A 14,656-nucleotide genomic window follows, 5' to 3' on the forward strand; every position below is an offset into this window, starting at 1 on the left:
ATGCTAGCCGAAAACTCCGGCCGACCGAAAGGAACCCCGAGAATTATAGCTCCTTCAAGCTTGAGCTATTGGCGTTGGTATGGGCTATCACGGAGCGGTTCCGCCACTACTTGGCGGCAGCAACCTTCACTGCGTTTACGGACAACAATCCGCTGACTCACCTGAACACGGCCAAGTTGGGCGCGCTGGAGCAGCGGTGGGTAGCCCGGCTAGCCAACTATGATTTCACCATAAAGTACCGAGCTGGTCGTGTCAACATAAATGCTGATGCCCTCTCCCGGATGCCCCATTTGTCAGAAGAGGAGTGCGAGGATGACGACCTTGAGGAGATCGAGTTGCCTGCGTTTCACCAGCCGCCTACTGAGAGGGTACAAGTATGCCAGCAGAGGGTAGATCTGGACCCGCAGCCCAGTCAAGAGTGGCAGGACGCCCAGGACCAAGCGCCGGCTGTCCGCCTTGTCAAGACTCTGGTGGAACAAGGCGCTATGGGAATAGACCCTGGCGCTCCAGCCGAAGCCCAACGCTTGTGGAAAGAACGAAAACGGCTCTACCTACACCAAGGGAGGCTGTACCGTGAGCTGATCAACCCAAAGACCCATGAGAAAATATGCCAGTTAATCGTTCCTCAAGCTGAGGTCGCTACTGTCCTGCGGGCATACCATGATGGTGCTGGCCACTTCGGGTGGAAAAAGCTGGAGATGCTGTTGAGGGAGCGGTTCTATTGGAGTGGGATGCGTGAATCGGTGGAAGCCTGGTGCCGAGAGTGCGGTCCTTGTACACTGAGGAGAAAGGACGAGACTAGCCAGAGGGCACCGTTACATCCCATAGTCACCCATCAGCCGCTGGAGCTGGTCGCCCTGGACCATGTCAAGCTCACCCCTAGCCGAAATGGGTACACCTACGCATTAACCATGGTAGACCACTACTCAAGATTTATGGTGGTAGTCCCTGTCAAGGACCTAACTGGTCGAACCGCTGCTCGAGCGTTCCAGGCTTATTTCTGCCGACCCCATGGGTACCCCGAGAAGGTGCTGACTGACCAAGGCCCGGCTTTTGAAGCAGAGGTGTTTCACGAATTCTGCCAGTTGTACGGCTGCAAGAAGATCCGGACCACTCCGTACCACGCCCAAACCAACGGCATGTGCGAGAAAATGAACCACTTGGTCCTGGGGCTCCTCAAGACGTTACCGCTGGAAGAACGGAACATGTGGCCGGAAAAGCTACCTGACCTGGTCGACATGTACAATAATATCCCGTCCAGCTCGACGAAGTGCACCCCAGCGTATTTGATGAGGGCTCGGCCTGGCCGCCTGCCGGTGGATCTGGAGATGGGGTTGGAAGCCCCGGAAGCACTCCCTTCAACGGTGGAGTGGGAAAGTCGGAGGAGGGCACAGTACCGGCAAATCCAGGAGTATGTGGAGAAAAACCTCAGTCGAAGTTGAGAGCAGCAAGAGCACCGGTTCAACCAGAAGGCGCCCGCAGGTCCTTTCCAGCCAGGAGATGTGGTGCTGAAACGGAAGAGAAAAGCCCACAAGCTGGATGATCAGTGGGAGCAAGTCCCTTATGTCATACAACCCACAGAATGGGGAGATGGGAAGACCTACCAGATCAGTCGTGACCAAGGGGGCACCCTAGCCACAGTTTCCCAGGACCATCTAAAAAAATGCCCCCCAGCGCTGAAGGCAGAGGCTGAAGTACCGGTTCCTCCACCAGTGGAGAAGGCAGCAGAGGTAATCCACACTGTAATGGGTGACTTCCCAGCAAACTGGCCTACACAGAACGGCGCGGTGATTCTTCCAGTGATACTGTTCCCACAACCCGTGGATGAAGAAGTAGTGGAAGCGGTTAACCGTGAGCCAGAACCAGTGCCAGTGCCCAGGGATGAATCTGTACCCAGCCCCCCTGCACCTCCGCCTGCTCCACACTATAGCAGGGAGGAGGAACCGATTGTTCCCTCTACCCCACTGTCTAGCACCACTGACACCGGGCCCCGAAGGTCCACCCGTTCCAACCTAGGTAGACCCCCACTTAGGTACAGGGAGACTGTTCTATGAGTAAGAGGGGTCCGCACATGTAAAAGAGTGTTTGTTGTTGTTTAAAAGTTTTGAAAGTTGCAAATGATAAGGAAAATGAAAATTACCGAAGTTTCACCTGATTTGCTTGTGATTGAACCGGCAGGAGCCGGCACCGTTGTCCCCGTGGGGACCGTTTAAGTTTTGCATGGGAACTATTCATGGACAAGCCCGTGAACTTGCAGGGCACCACAAACGTTAAGTGGCTTGTAAATATGTTGGTTACCGTTACCGTTTTCGCTATGCCGTCTCCGGAGAGGCAGGTTGGAGGGAGGGCCCTGAGCAGAGCAGGCTAGGGCCCAGCCACCAAAGGAACCGGTGGCTACCCTCTGGAGGGGAAGGACAGATCCCGCTCGGGTAACTTGTGCTGGACTGTGGGTCAAGGGGTGCTGCCTGGGCTTTAGGGGCAGCATCAGGGCCAGGTTGCTTGGGTGGGAGAGAGCGGAAACCGTGACCGTAAACCGTTGCAACGTTTAAGTAAATGTGCCTCCCGTCTTGGGAAGAGTTTTGATTAAAAATGTTATTCATGTTTTCTTAACCTTGTTACCCCTTTTTTCAGAAAAATAAAACCGGTGTAGGACGGCAGCCCGCGGACGGTCTGCATTTTGCTAAGGGGGAATGTGTCGCCCTGGGCAAGCCAGGGGACACGGGTCACAACACCACCACACCCCACACTCCAGGTAGGCACATCAATGCTAACCAGAAATCCTTGTTGCCTTCCTCCAGGAGTTTGATGATGCACACCAGGGGGTGGGCCAGGCGGTTGGCTCTGCCCACCGAGGAGCTCACAACTCTGGAGGCGGGAAAATCAGGCAGTTGAAGTCTAGCTGAGGGCTAGCGAGGAGTCAGCTCAGGGAGGAGCAGGAGTGAGGAGCTAAGAGAGAGAGAGTAAACAAGAAGTGAAAGTAAGAAAGTAGTAAAGGAGGAAGACCAGTGAAGTGAGAGTAAAGAAGGAAAGCCTGAAGGGTCCAGCTTGGTGAAGGGCCAGATCAGCAAGGTCAGCGACGGCGGTGACTGTCTGGAGGGGGACCATTTGGAAGTTCCTGGAAGGACCCCGTTGGCTGTGTGCCCGGTGGTCTGGAGCAGTGTTCCGAAGGACAGTCAGCACCAGGGCAGGGGCCTCTCGGACCCCGGCAAGGCTAGGAGTCGCCAAATTTGCCGAATCCGTCAGTGACGGGGACGCAGATCCCCCAACAACCAAGTCCCGATTGAAGGCAACAGCCCAACCTGAAACGGAGAGACACCGCCACCGCCAAGGCACCAGTTTCTCAGGGCCAGCGCCTGCGGGCAAAGTGTACAGCTCCTCCGGCCCAGATTGCAGCCGGGGAGCGGGTAACCGGAGGGAATCCACCGCTACCACAAGTCAAACATAGGTGCAAGGAAGAGGGACATCACCGTCACCTACCGGGAGTGCAGGTGCAGCCGTCTGTGGGACCGTCCTACCAGCCGTTTGGTTTACCGTACAAACTGTGTCTACGTCTCAGGCTGAGTGAGTACCACAGTGCCGCAAGGCACAGCGCTGCCCCCGCGTCCCTGCGCCCACCAGGTCCCGCACCTCACAAACCTCCACCGAGCCCCGGGATCACCAACCCCTACCCACGGAGGGGCAACACAACACCTGGCTGCTCCGCATCACCATCCCCGGGAGCCTCGTATAGAGCAGCGGTGGTGAAATCACCACAACCGTGGGTGGCGTCACGAACTATAACAATCCCCACACCCAACCACAAAATCCTCCCTTTCACTCACGGGCGAGGAGTGTCGCTCGAGAAACCCCGGGATCCGGCCCACAGCTCGAGCCACCACTGAGCAGCTGCCGGACCCGAGCAGAAGGGGTGAGCGCGGTGTGCTGACACCCTCCTCCCCGCCCGCGACAAAATGCTTTGCATATTTTGTCATTAGTAGTCTAATTTTATCTACATTTTTTTGAGTGTCTGTGTTTTTGGATAAAACATGTCAAAGACAAATTTATCACCAGATGTCAGGAAGCATATTATTCTGAGAGTGAAGTCAGGAAAAAGACAAAAAGAAGTAGCTATGGAATTCAACTGTTCTCAGAATAAGGTGTCACATATATTAAAGAAAGAAAAAGAAGAATATGGAACAGTGTACGAACCTAGGAGTAGACCACCACGGAAAACTTTTTCCAAAGTTGATCACATTATTAAGAAACTCTGATGTCCATAAAAGTGCTGTACAGGTTTTGCACAAAAGTAATGAGGAATATGGGGTCATAGTGAGTCACCAAACCGTTGTGTGATGGCTAAGAGCACAAGTTCCAGTTAAGAAGCCTTTCATCTCTACAAAGAATCAGATCTGACTTGAGTTTGCCAAAGAACACAGCGAATGGAAAGAGACAGATTGGTCTTAAGCCCGCTTTACATGCTGCAATGTATCTTACAATGTGTCGGCGGGGTCACGTCGTAAGTGACGCACATCCGGCATCGTGAGGTACATTGCAGTGTGTGACAGGTACGTGCGATTGAACGGTAAAACGTTCATCGCACACACATCGTTCATTTCTCTAGAATTGAACGTGAGGTTGTTCAATGTTCCCGAGGCAGCACACATCGCAGTGTGTGACACCCCGGGAACATTGAACAGATCTTACCTGCTTCCTGCGGCTCCCGGCCGGTAATGCGAAAGGAAGGAGGTGGGCGGGATGTTTACGTCCCGCTCATCTCCGCCCCTCCGCTTCTATTGGCCGGCTGCCGCGTGACGTCGATGTGACGCCGAATGTACCTCCCACTCCAGGAAGTGGACGTTCGCCGCCCACATCGAGGTCGTATGGACGGGTAAGTACGTGTAACGGGGGTTAATCGTTTGTGCGGCACGTTCAACAAATTGAACATGCCACACATATGGTGGGGGCGTTGCAAATCATATACGATATCGTATGCGAAATTGCAACGTGTAAAGCAGGCTTTAGGTGTTATGGTTGAATGAATCCAAATTCAATCTGTTCGTAGTGATGGCAAGCACTATAAAAACTACCCAATTGGAAAACATAGTGATATAAGGTACCAAACACGTACAGTGAAACATGGTGGTGGCAATGTCATGCTTTTGGGCTGCTTTTCTGCATCTGCCATTGGTCATCTGCATAGAATTGATGAATGCTACCATGTACAAGGATATACTAGAGAATGTAATGTTGCCACATGGTAAAACCAAAGTAAGCAGGGGCTGGAAATTCCATCACAACAATGATTCTAAGTACACATTAATTTAGTCAAAAAAAGAAAATGTTCACCTGTTGCAATGGCCAAAGCCAATCACCTGAGTTAAACCCTATAGAGCATTTTGGGAGGAGTTAGGGTGATAAGTTGGGGCCTGTACCCATAGCAATAAAGATAAATTATTTGCAAATGGAATGGAGCAAGATCCCTTAAGATGTATTGAATACCCTAATGGCTTCAATGCCCCGTCGGTGTGGTGAAGTAATTAAAGTAAGAGGTTATGCTACAAAATATTAAGTTATGGCATTGTAAACAGTGAATTTCTCTCTATCAATAAAGAGTTTATGCTTTTGACAGTCAGTTTTCTTTAATTAAATGACCATACCTATATTCCAAAGCATTTTGCTTAAAATTAAAGTCCTGCATGATGATAACTTCATGCACTTTCATTTCATCACCAGTAAAATGGCATCACAACAACCAGGCAGAAGTAATCACTAGGGATGAGCGAATGTATTCGCCACTATTCGGTATCCGATGGATAACAGGCTATTCGCACCAATCGGTATCCGACGAATAAAACAGCATCCGCTCCGATACTTTCATTTTCATTTCTGACTTCTTGGTGCCTGTTTTCCAACCAATGAACACATCTGATGTTGCTTGCCCTCACAGTAACGCCGCAGCCATCTTTATTGTGGTGTTACTGTGATTGGCTTGGCTGCACAGCGTCATAGGGGCTATATAAGCCAGCGGCCATTTTGTGAGCAAGCAGTCATTGGGGAGCTGGCGGTGTAGATAGACTGTATTGTGTGCGGGAGAGCGTTCATAGATCCAATTAATAAATAGTCCTTCTAAGGGCTGAAGACAGTGTCCATTAGCTGCTAGCAGCTCCATAAATCGCCAGACCGTAAATCTGTGAATGTGGACCCAGCCAGTGACAATTCAGTGTGTTTTGTTGAGTTCTGCATGCTTTTTTGACAAACAGAACTCAGGTCTTTCAGTTGCTCTCTCTGTCTCTCTCTCCGTCTGACTGTCTCTCCCTCTCTCATACTCACCGATCACTGACCGATCACCGGCGCGGCGCTGCACGGCTGTCACACTGCTCCGGCGGCTTCTCCTGCTTTTGAAAATGCTGGTCACTCATTATTCCATCTCGTATTCACTGTTTCCCCTGCCTACCGGCGCCTATGATTGGTTGCATTCAGACAAGCCACCACACTGAGTGACAGCTGTCTCACTTCAGCCAATCACAGCCGCTAGCAAGCAGTTCTATGTAGTTCAGTAAAATAAATAAATAATTAAAATATTAATAAGAAACTGGCGTACTGTCCCCCCCAATTTTGATACCAGCCAAAGTGAAGCTGGTATTCTCAGGATGGGGAGCCCCCCAGCCAAAAAATATCAGCCAGCAGCCGCCCCAAATTGCCGCATCTATTAGATGCGACAGTCCCAGGACGCTAGCTGGCTCATCCCGAATTGCCCTGGTGCGGTGGCAATCGGGGTAATAAGGAGTTAATGGCAGCCCATAGCTGCCACTAAGTCCTAGGTTAATCATGGCAGGCATCTATGAGACACCCCCCATGATTAACCTGTAATGAAAGTAAATAAACACACCCGAAAAAAATACTTTATTTGGAATAAAAGACTAAAAAATAACCACCCTCTTTCACCACTTTATTAAAATCCCCAAATACTCCTCCATGTCCGGCATAATCCACAAGAGGTCCCACAACGCATCCAGCTCTGCTACATGCTGCAGGCAGGAGCGGCCGTAGAACACCGTCGTTCTCTTTCAGCTCCACGCAGCAACTGAAGTGAGTCGCACTATCAGCAATGATGTCACTCAGGTTACCCGCGGCCACCGCTCTCTGGTGGAGGACTCTTTGGTGGAGGACCGCTCTCTGGTGGCTGGCCGCGGGCAACCTGAGTGACGGCATTGCTGATCGCGCGGCTCACTTCAGTCACTCAGGGGATATGCGGTCACCGGTGAGTCTTTCACCTGTGATTTCAAATCAGGCCGCGGCACACAGACAGAGCTGCGCGATGACAATAAAGTCAGGTGAAGTTCATCCGAGTTCATTCTCATCGCATGGCTCTGTCTCGCATGCTCTATGGGGATTTAGCAGAGCCGAGTGGGACCACACTGTCAAAAATTCATCCAAAATGCATTCAAACTGCATCCAAAATACAGCGTTTTGAATGCTTTTTGAAACGCACATGCAGTGTAAAGTATGAGGAAGGGAACGTGAATGAGCAGAGCTGCAGTGTAAAGCATAAGGAAGGGAACGTGAATGGGCAGAGCTGCAGTGTAAAGCATAAGGAAGGGAACGTGAATGGGCAGAGCTGCAGTGTAAAGCATGAGAAAGGGAACGTGAATAAGCAGAGCGGCAATGTAAAGCATGAGGAAGGAAATGTGAATGAGCAGAGCTGCAGTGTAAAGCATGAGGAAGGAAACATGAATGAGCAGAGCTGTAGTATAAAGCATGAGGAAAGGAATGTGAATGAGCAGAGCGGCAGTGTAAAGCATGAGAAAGGAAACGGGAATGAGCAGAGCTGCAGTGTAAAGCATGAGAAAGGGAAAGTGAATAAGCAGAGCTGCAGTGTAAAGCATGAGTAAGGAAATTTGAATGAGCAGAGCTGCAGTGTAAAGCATGAGAAAGGGAACGTGAATGAGCAGAGCTGCAGTGTAAAGCATGAGAAAGGGAACGTGAATGAGCAGAGCTACAGTGTAAAGCATGAGAAAGGGAACATGAATGAGGAGAGAGAGAGAGACCAGGCATGATTCAAGACGATTTCCAACCTTCTACAGGCTGTGCCCATACTGTTTTTGCCTTCTCCTATCCATTTCAGCCTTTTCCTCAGTCACCACAGCCCGCTGTTAGGTCCAACGTGAAATTATTCAGGTTTCCCATAGACTTAATTGAAAACCGTAGAACAGTACAACTGGATCTTAGCAGCAGTAAAAGGCAACGACTTCTGGGGAAATGCATAAATACAAAGAGAGTGGAAGTCTTTCATTTTGCCAAAGTAGCCACATACAGTCAGGGCCAGAAATATTTGGACAGTGACACAAGTTTTGTTATTTTTGCTGTTTACAAAAACATGTTCAGAAATACAATTATATATATAATATGGGCTGAAAGTGCACACTCCCAGCTGCAATATGAGAGTTTTCACATCCAAATCGGAGAAAGGGTTTAGGAATCATAGCTCTGTAATGCATAGCCTCCTCTTTTTCAAGGGACCAAAAGTAATTGGACAAGGGACTCTAAGGGCTGCAATTAACTCTGAAGGCGTCTCCCTCGTTAACCTGTAATCAATGAAGTAGTTAAAAGGTCTGGGGTTGATTACAGGTGTGTGGTTTTGCATTTGGAAGCTGTTGCTGTGACCAGACAACATGCGGTCTAAGGAACTCTCAATTGAGGTCAAGCAGAACATCCTGAGGCTGAAAAAAAAAGAAAAAATCCATCAGAGAGATAGCAGACATGCTTGGAGTAGCAAAATCAACAGTCGGGTACATTCTGAGAAAAAAGGAATTGACTGGTGAGCTTGGGAACTCAAAAAGGCCTGGGCGTCCATGGATGACAACAGTGGTGGATGATCGCCGCATACTTTCTTTGGTGAAGAAGAACCCGTTCACAACATCAACTGAAGTCCAGAACATTCTCAGTGAAGTAGGTGTATCTGTCTCTAAGTCAACAGTAAAGAGAAGACTCCATGAAAGTAAATACAAAGGGTTCACATCTAGATGCAAACCATTCATCAATTCCAAAAATAGACAGGCCAGAGTTAAATTTGCTGAAAAACACCTCATGAAGCCAGCTCAGTTCTGGAAAAGTATCCTATGGACAGATGAGACAAAGATCAACCTGTACCAGAATGATGGGAAGAAAAAAGTTTGGAGAAGAAAGGGAACGGCACATGATCCAAGGCACACCACATCCTCTGTAAAACATGGTGGAGACAACGTGATGGCATGGGCATGCATGGCTTTCAATGGCACTGGGTCACTTGTGTTTATTGATGACATAACAGCAGACAAGAGTAGCCGGATGAATTCTGAAGTGTACAGGGATATACTTTCAGCCCAGATTCAGCCAAATGCCGCAAAGTTGATCGGACGGCGCTTCATAGTACAGATGGACAATGACCCCAAGCATACAGCCAAAGCTACCCAGGAATTCATGAGTGCAAAAAAGTGGAACCTTCTGCAATGGCCAAGTCAATCACCAGATCTTAACCCAATTGAGCATGCATTTCACTTGCTCAAATCCAGACTTAAGACGGAAAGACCCACAAACAAGCAAGACCTGAAGGCTGCGGCTGTAAAGGCCTGGCAAAGCATTAAGAAGGAGGAAACCCAGCGTTTGGTGATGTCCATGGGTTCCAGACTTAAGGCAGTGATTGCCTCCAATGGATTCGCAACAAAATATTGAAAATAAAAATATTTTGTTTGGGTTTGGTTTATTTGTCCAATTACTTTTGACCTCCTAAAATGTGGAGTGTTTGTAAAGAAATGTGTACAATTCCTACAATTTCTATCAGATATTTTTGTTCAAACCTTCAAATTAAACGTTACAATCTGCACTTGAATTCTGTTGTAGAGGTTTCATTTCAAATCCAATGTGGTGGCATGCAGAGCCCAACTCGCGAAAATTGTGTCACTGTCCAAATATTTCTGGACCTAACTGTACCTCAATCAGAGACGATAAATAGTCATAAGCACAAGTGTGCAGATAAAAAATTTACTTTTATTAATCAGACAATAGTATGAAACGAATGTGGCTGCATGCAGGAACATACAAAATAGTTAACAGTAGCTCACTGGTATGGTCAGTGCTGAAAAGGGTTAATATATATCATGATGCAAACCTGAAGGGTAACAGCTGAAAAGATCGGCGTACCAGTTAAAGAGGGTACACAATCCACACAGCACAAACCAAAAGCCAGTATTGAGCTTACCAAATAGCGTAGAGGAGCATGCAGGCACACACGGGGATAGTCCCAACACGTGTTTCGTGTGGTGACTTCTTCAGGGACTGCACATACTGTTTTTGCCTTCTCCCATCCATTTCAGCCTTTTCCTCAATCACCACAGCTCGCTGTTAGGTCCAACGTGAAATTATTCAGTTATCCCATAGACTTAAGGCCACTTTACACGCTGCGATATCGGTACCGATATCGCTAGCATGGGTACCCACCCCCATCGGTTGTGCGACACGGGCAAATCGCTACCCGTGGCGCATAACATCGCCCGGTACCCGCTACACTACTTACCTGCTCTTCGACGTCGCTGTGACCGGCGAACCGCCTCCTTTCTAAGGGGTCGGTCCGTGCGGCGTCACAGCGACGTCACTAAGCGGCCGCCCAATCAAAGCGGAGGGGCGGAGATGAGCGGGATGTAACATCCGGCTCACCTCATTCCTTCCGCATTGCGGGTGGCGGCAGGTAAGGTGAGGTTCCTTGCTCCTGCGGCGTCACACGGAGCGATGTGTGCTGCCGCAGGAGCGACGAACTAAATCGTACACGCTGCAGCAGCGATATTTGCGAAGTGACCCCCATGTCAACGAGGAGTGATTTTGGACGTTTTTGTAACGATCCAAAATCGCTCCTTGGAGTCACACACAACGAGATCGCTACAGCGGCTGGATGTGCGTCACAAAATCCGTGACCCCAACGAGATCGCTGTAGCGATCTCGTAGCATGTAAAGGCCACTTTACATTGCGCATCGAATATTCGCGAATAGTCGAATAGCGGCAACCTATTCGTCGGATATTCGCGTAGTCGGATATTTTAGTATTCGATCATCCTTAGTAATCACACTTAAGAAAAAAAAAAAAAAAAAAAGCAAAACTTTTGGTCACACTGTATTCTTATTGTAGATGTCGTCTATTTTTTTATTGCAAGGGAAACACTTTATTAGCCCCTTCACCCCTGGCCGATTTTCCTCTTTTCGTTTTTTGGTTGTTTTTTTTGCTCCCCTTCTTCCGAGAGCTATAACTTTCTTATTTTTCTGTCAATTCTGCCATATGAGGCTTGTTTTTTACAGGACGAGTTGTACTATTAAATTAAATCATAAGTTTTACCATAGAGTGTGTGGCGCCCCAGAACCTGGTCGCCATAACAGCATTGCCCCTCCAAAGGGTTAATGCTGAGCCTGGAGGTAATTGGGGAAATCATTGGCCAGTAGGTACCAACATCCAACGCAGTTTCTCCCTCAGGCCAGCAGAGGGAGCTCTGAACCTGGAGTTCCAGGGAGCATTCCTCAAGCCTGACCTGAGGGAGGAGTTAGTGTTCAGTCTGAGAGGAAAGTTTGGAGAGTGAAGACGCAGAGTAGTGCTGTCCTGTGGACTGGGGCCTGGAGCTGGAATAGGTTGGCCCAGTGAAGCAGGATTGGCAGAGAGGCGCAGAGGAGAACTAGACATTGGAGTCTGTGGCCGCCAGGGCCTAAAATCCTACCTGGTAGCCGAATCCGAAGGGCAGGAGGACTGCAAGTCTCCTTGCCCCAAAACGAACCTAAGGTGCAGCTACATCACCAGGGCCCGGTGCGGACCCCGGAGGGGAGGCATCAGAGAGGGTCTGCGCAGCCTATCCTAAGAAAAAGGGACGAACCACCGGTCCCAGCAGGAAGAGGGACGTTGCTACATCCAGAGTGCAGGGTCCTGTAAAAGCAAAGAAAGAACAGGGAGTAGGCCTCATACTCAGCTGGCCAAAAAGATACCTCAGTTACTTCCAGGCCAGTCGGAGCCCTCTACCACCTGTAATGGTCTCCGAGGACTAACCGTTTGCACAGTAAAAGAGGAGAAGGTAAAGAGACTGATGTTTGTGTCTGGTCCTTTCACCGCCCTGTCGGCCCTGCATTACACCGCAACTACATCGACACTTAAAAGCACCAACTGTTGCCCCGGGGTCCAGCTCCACCTGTGGGGAGCAGTACCACCATTGCTGCCGTTCCATCACCCCGGAGGCTCCATACAGCAGCGGCGGCTTAATAGCTGCAAACCACAGGTGGCGTCACGAAAATTATAAACTGTAATCACCCCCAAGTCACCAGCCATATTAATTGACCCCACCAGGGTATGGAGTCGGGCCCAGCCACCACTGACGTCCCCCGGACTAGTCCGGCCCGGCATCGGTTGTCCCATAGCCCTGGGGTGGGCGAGTCAACTTTGACGTCACGAACAGGATAACGTGCCCAGCCCCCACCGGATACTGTGCGCCTGAAGGACTGTGTTTAAAGACTGCTTTACTGTGAAAAACCGCCGCCATTACAGCTTGCAAAGCGTGGGAAGAAGAGGGGCGTGCCCGAAAAAGGGCGCGAAGAGAGCGCGCCAGCAGAGCGGAGAGCCGTTAACCCCGCGCGACTCTAAAGAGATTTTGAAAAGGGAGCGGAGCCTGGTAAGGTCCACTAAGGGGGAAGGAAGATGTCCGATTCAGAGGGAGAACAGGTGGCTGTGATAGCTCAAGACGCAGCAGCATCGGCCAATGTGATCCCAGTCACCGTCGCCCCAGCCCCCGCTGCAGCGCCTGTAATGCCGCTCACCATGCCATACCTTCCGGGAGCGGACTGGCTACCGCAGTACTCCGGGGAGTCACATACCCTGAGCGACTTCAGAGAAAGACTGCACAGCTTGTTTAGAGTGTATCCTTTGACTGAGAGCCAAAAGGTGGGCATATTAATGGGGCAGCTAGCCGGTGTGGCCAGCGTGAAGTGAAGTCCTGGCCTGACACAGATAAAGGGACAGCAACCCAGATACTGGCTAAGTTAAAGAGTACTTTTGACACCCGCACCGCAGCAGAAATAAAAATGAGATTCTTTGGGTGCCAGCAACGGGCCACAGACAGCATACGGGACTATGCCTTAAACTTGCTAGAGGCCCTGAGAGCAGTTAAACAGGTGGACCAAGAGAGTGTACGTGAAGAAGACAAGCTCCTAACTGAGCAGTTCATAGAAGGGCTCCTGTCAGACGCCCACAGGACCCAGCTGCGTATCATGGTCCTGCAGAACCCTGCTCTGGACTTTGCAAAGTTTAAGGACCAGGCCATCCGGGTACTGAGAGAATCTACACCGAATGACACGGTACCCCTCCGGCCTCTTGCTATCACATACCCAGAGGTGGTGCCTGCAACACAAGCCGCTGCAGGGGCTGAGCCGCAGACCCTGGATAAAGATCCCGCTGCGGAGCTGAGACAACAGGTCCAAGAACTTGCAAAGACTGTGGCTGCCCTTGCAAAGACCGTGCAATCTCTACAATTGACCCCACCGCCGGCGAGAATCGAGTTGGTCTCCAGTTCAGATGACGTCCCGTGGATGTGACAAAGGAGGGTTCCGCCGACCAGAGGAAAAGATACAGACCGGTATGATTCTGCTGGACAACCGATCTGTCGCCACTGCAGCCAGGCGGGTCACTTGGCAAGGCACTGTCCTTTAAATGGGCCGAACCTGGGGCCAGGAGCCAACCCCCAGGTGTAAGGAAGCCCGGCTCAACTCCCAGTCGCTGCAAGTTTGTGGGAGGATGACCGGTCCTTCCTATTGTGCTGGATGGGATCCCTTTGAATGCCCTCCTGGATACGGGGTCCCAGGTAACAACCATCCCTTATAAACTGTACAAAAGATATTGGGCTGATTCAGACATTGACCATGGCCCAGATGATGATTTAACAATTGTGGCCAGTAATGGTCAGCCCTTGCCTCAAATTGGGTATAAGGAAGTAACCATTAAAGTGGGGCGGGTAGAATTGCCATGTCAGGGGATGATAATTGTAGATATTGATCGCAAAGAATCTAACCTACTGCTAACCATTGGTACAAATGTGATGGAAAATTGTCTTGCCAAAGTGATAATTTTGTTGCAGCAGGCATCCGAAAATGCCAGCTCCGGGCAGCAGCGTGCCCTACAGAGGGAGATCAGAGCCCTGATGAGAAGGCAGCAGGTAGAGCTGGCTGGAGGAGAAATTGGCAGTGTAAGGGTAAGTGACCCTCTCCCCATTGCAGTTCCCCCAAAAAGTGAAATGTTGATATGGTGCCGGGCAGCAATAGGCCTCAAGGGTCAAGATTACCAGGCCCTGGTGGAACCTGTGTATTCAGGCAGTAGGCCTGGAGTCCTGATAGCCAGAGGGGTAGCAGACGTCCGCAAGGGAAGAGTGCCCGTCCGCATCCTGAATTGTGGGGAGGAGGAGGCCAAATTGCCCCGGTATGCCACTGTAGCAAAACTGTACACTGTCAGTAACAATACCATCAAAGCAGTGGAACCCTTGATCCCGTCCGACCAGGCGGAAGGCTATGGCTCCAAGAGACAGCTGGAGGACTGGTGCCAAAAATTACATGTGGGCACCGACTCCACCCCCTCACACCAAAAGCATGGGGTTTACCGGGTGGTACAGGAATACGAGCGGGTCTT

Source organism: Anomaloglossus baeobatrachus, chromosome 3 (genome assembly GCF_048569485.1).
Source record: "Anomaloglossus baeobatrachus isolate aAnoBae1 chromosome 3, aAnoBae1.hap1, whole genome shotgun sequence".
NCBI lineage: Eukaryota > Metazoa > Chordata > Amphibia > Anura > Aromobatidae > Anomaloglossus > Anomaloglossus baeobatrachus.